Below are 4,911 nucleotides of genomic sequence, written 5' to 3'. Positions count from 1 at the left end.
TCAAGTAAAGAACTGTTTTATCTTTCTACCCCTCCCTTCTCAATGACTATTAAACCCTGATATAGTATAACTGAAAGACTTTACATACTTATATTGCTTGCTCTGATTTTCTAGAAAAGGTGTACACTGCAAATGATTGGTTTATCATAAAGCATAATATAAAAAATACAAGCAGATACAATTTTCCTTTTAAAAAAATATACTTAAAATTTATAGGGTTAAAAAATGAACTATTCAACTATTTGCTTCCTTCCATTCCAACTTACCGTCTTTATTTATTATTAATTCAATTTATATGGCTGCCCATTTTAACCACATGACTCTAGGCAGCTAACAGGGAGTAACTTCGAGATCAAAACTTCATAAGAAAAGAATAATAATTATGGGAGCCGAGATAAAGCCAAACAACGCAATCAGTGTAACCACAATACAGGCTTAATCACTTACCTCAGGCTCTGCAACAGAACCAGGTTTTAATGCCTTACAGAAAGATTATAGTTTGAGGCAAGTCTAATCTCCAGTGGGCAACATGACAGAAAAGGCTGTCCTCCAGAAGTGGAGAGTTTTGATGTGACTCAGACAATTGTTTCTCAAGTCAAAACAGTTGTGTTCATCTATTTCAAGAGTGTCATCTGAATATTGCCGGTTGTATCTCATACTCATATTATATGTAATACAATTTTTGAAAGGTAGGGGGCTACATCAGTCATGAATAAGAAAAAAAAATCCTTATGTAAGCTTCAGGAGTATGTAACATTCATGTGTGAGTTTTTATCTCTGTCTTGCAGCAAATCACAATCTCTGACAAATGCCTTCAACTTCACGGAGTCATCCTTCTTCCGATCATCTGTGAATGAGGATGAAGCAAAAGCTGAAACCATCCGAAACTTAAGAAAATCTTTTGCCAGCCTGTTTTCAGATTAACCATGGCTAGTTTGGTTTTGCATATCCATCAAATGTTTGAAAGTCTCCTGTGAATATCATTTCACAAACACTGTTTCTTTATGAATGATCCTCCTTTGCTGTTTCAACTGTTGTATTAAGCAATATGTTACGCTCTTTTTAAAAAGGGGACTATAATGTGTTAACACTTCAGGTATCTTTAAAAAAGCCACTTTAAAAAAAGCCAAGAGAAAAAGCTATACAGCAGAATGCTTACAGTCCTCCTTAACTGTGATTCTGTGGCCTTATCGTTAAATGCACTCTATCATCCCATTAGACACTCTGTTTTGAAGTCTTTAGAGTAGCACACTATTAAGTTGCAAGTCGTCCCTTTCCTACAGTTTTCTCCAATACTCAGCTGCATGTTTGTTTCTTCAAGATACTTCCTTCTGCAAAGCTATTTTTTTGAGACTTAAGCTTCTTGCCCTCAGATCTTTAGGGTACAGTTTCATAATAGTATTCGTGTTGTCTTTCACCTTGTTAGAAACTTTAGAAAGCTTTCCATCAGCTAAATGTAGTTTTCCAATATGCTTTAAGAGCAAATTCTAGAATGAACCAATGTTAGAGCCCCTATGTCTGTCTATATGATTCTATTCTATTATTCCTCATATATTTGTTGTGAAATTATTTGCAGCCTGTTAATAGCGCCTTTTGCTTTGTAAAATGTCATGCATGGCCTCATGCCCACCATAGTTCCATATTACATCCCAATAAATGCAAAGCTCTGTACCTAACAGGAAGTCTGCTTCTCCTGACTTCTCTGCAGCGTGGCAATGATAGCAGAGGGAGGTCTGAAGCTTTATTTTTCTAATTTATTTTACTTTCAGTCAAAATGCATTTCCAATAAACAAGGAAGAATAATATCTGAGAAACACAGTTTGAAAGAGATCAATCACTTGATTGATACACTTATTCTGATGAAATTTGTCTATAAATCTTGGCTTGTCTATAAAATGAGGTGTATCTTATGGAATGATTTATAGAAAGCCAGTTCCACTCAGTGCCAAGTTATATTTTGAATTCACATTTCCTCATTTTATCTTTGCTCATGGCAGATAAGCTATCTCTTCCTTTCCTGTTAAACTGATCCTGAATATTATGCTGTGTCTGGTCTTTATGCTCTGCTATGCAGGACAAAAATATTTTCATTTTATCTGATGTTGAAAACATAGATAGTTCATACACATACATAGATAATGATATAGTTATAGATGATATAGATAGATGTGGGGGGTTTGTATAATGTTTGTGCCTCATTAAGCCAAATGCAACCCATTTGTTTATCGTACAGTGGCCATGTAGAATTTGCAGTGGTTTTAAAACAAAGGTACATTTGTAGCTTTATCACACTACTGTGGGGATTCAAACTTGGATGGGAACCTTTTCTCTAGCACATTTATCCTTAGAGTTAGGATGTGCTTGCCTTTTTCCAAGGCCACATAGTCTGCAATCAGCATAAAGAATGGTCTTGAAATTCCAAGGTAGACTGCAAAGCCGAAAGCATACAGCAGACCTGAATGTTGGCATATATTGAAAAACTCAACCATTTGGGCTTTGAACATTATCATTGAGCTACAAGCTGCACCAGATATTTATTGACATTCTTATGCAGGTTTTTTTTAAATAAATGAAATAGTTTCATGACATCAATCTAGCTATTCCATTTCTGCATTAGGACAGACTTCCTAATATTTTCAAGGGCAGTTCCCCACACACTCTGTGTTATAGTAATTTAATTTGGACATTGGCATTCCAATATGTGTCCTTTGTGAGAGTATTTGTTTATTCAGGTAAGCATATAACAACGTAAGAGAACATATATGACTCAGGGATGAACTGTGAAGTGTTTGGTGATCCTTGAGCTTGATTGTTTGCATGCAGACATTTTATTACCTGGCCAGCGCAAGTGAGTGTCAGGTTTGTTTCTTATGTATATACAGTGCTTTTTTCTAAAAAAAATTAAAAAAGGTGCCGGAACTCACACACATCATATAACCCGCCTTGCCTTCCCTACAAGGTTCCATCCAAAAAAGGTGCCGGAACTCCGTTCTGGGCATTCTAGGAGAAAAAAAGCCCTGTGTATATATAACAATCTCTGTGACACTGGACATTCCATGACACTCCGCAACATTCCATTACCCAAATGTATAATAATCTCCAAGACACTCAAGGCAATTAGCATAACAATGCAAAATAATATAAAACTGCAACAATTAAATTTAAGCATATATGATGAAGGCATAAAATCACAACACAACTGACTGAAAAGGTAGATCTAGACCATTTTCAGATATGAGTTCATCAATCTGAGACTGGCACTGCCCTTATATGTCTACAAAAAAAAAATCACCTAGAAAAGCCCAACAGTTTTATTCTGCAAGTTAATCAGCTTGGTGATTAAGGGCAAACAATGTAATAAATGTTTCACAACTCTTACTCCGGAGCTTTAGGGTGGAATGATATTCCTCTTGATAGGAAATCTTATCCTATCTGTTTGAGTCCTGCCTGCCTGTAGGAGACAAGGCATCACAACATGTTGGCTTGTTCCCATGTTCTTCCTTACTAAACTAAGCGCTGGTTTTGCTGCTCCCTGCAGATAATAGCTGGCTTCCTTGATATTCACACTGCCATTGTGAATCCCATGAAAAGCCATGAAGAGTGATTTGAACATTCATCCATTGGCTGGCTGGAGGTAATACTGATTGGAGAGAGCAATGATTAGTTCAAGTAGACTTGAAGAAGCCAGCATGGCAGCATGAGAACATGCCGTTAATTTGGATGGTAAAACTAATGATGTAGAAAGCAAGTGGGAAAGTCTCTCTAAAATCCTTTTCTTAAGGGGAGAATGGGAGCTAAGTAGAACTTCTTAAGGATATACTTTCTAACTTGGGTGTGAAGCAGAAGATGATTCTCTCCCACATGTTCTATATTACTGGGCTGCTGAAATTGGAATCATTTTTAGGAGGACCTCTTCTGGCAGAAGACTAATCCATATTAAGGTAGATGTACTTAAGCCATTTATAGCTTAATTAGAATTTAAGCTATTCAAAGTTTAAAAGTTGCAATTAATATTTTAATTGCACACATACAATAGTTGGGATCCATTACAGATTTTCTAAACCAAATATAATATATACACAAACTGTGTACTGGTTAACAGCTCTGCGGTTATATTTTCACCTAACAATGCTTCTAAATATTCAAGTGTCAGAGTTTAGTGTAATTTATTTATTCATAATGGAGCCAGAACATAGCTGATCAAAATCAGATTTACAATTCCAGAAACATTTGCAGTTAGTGCATCGAACACTGTACACGTGTGTGACGTCCCACTGATACTAGCAGGATTTTCTACTGATTGGTAACACTTACATCTTGTTGGCACATCATTGATCTTAAACACCAATCAAAAGATGAATTGCTGTTTCCATGACAAAAAGCATTACATTTTGATGTTGTTTGCGTACTGAAGATTCAACAGCACTTTCATGAAAATATCAAACAACATGGAAAATAATGTGGAATCCTGCAGAACATCAGAGGACAAGGACCTGGAAATTGACCAATAGTTCTGCAGCACATTTTTTTCTGGATACAACTTCAAACTTGTGATCACTGTGGAAGGTTTCATAGTAGATACGGTAGATATCTAAGATTTCCTTAGGGTACTGCAGTATTCCTTTCCTGGAAGTTATCATTTTCCTGGAATTGAAGAGTTCAGAAAGAATTGATAAGATACTTGTAGTTACAGACAAGCTAATTACAACAGCAATTTCTAACAGGCTAAGGATCCAGCAGTATGTATGTGTGCACATATGTGTGCATGCGTGTGCAAGCATGGCCCAAAGTTTTCTCACTGGTTGCATTTGGCTTCTCATGCTGACTCTCTCTAGTTTATTTGTTTCACTTGGTTCTTACTTATTAACTAGTACAGTTCAGTCTAGTCTGAGCTGTTTGTTACAAACTTGC

The sequence above is a fragment of the Protobothrops mucrosquamatus genome, unplaced genomic scaffold, assembly GCF_001527695.2.
Source record: "Protobothrops mucrosquamatus isolate PMUCROS unplaced genomic scaffold, P.Mucros_1.0 scaffold1868, whole genome shotgun sequence".
In the NCBI taxonomy this organism is placed as follows: Eukaryota; Metazoa; Chordata; class Lepidosauria; order Squamata; family Viperidae; genus Protobothrops; species Protobothrops mucrosquamatus.
Note: the sequence above shows the minus strand (reverse complement) of the source record.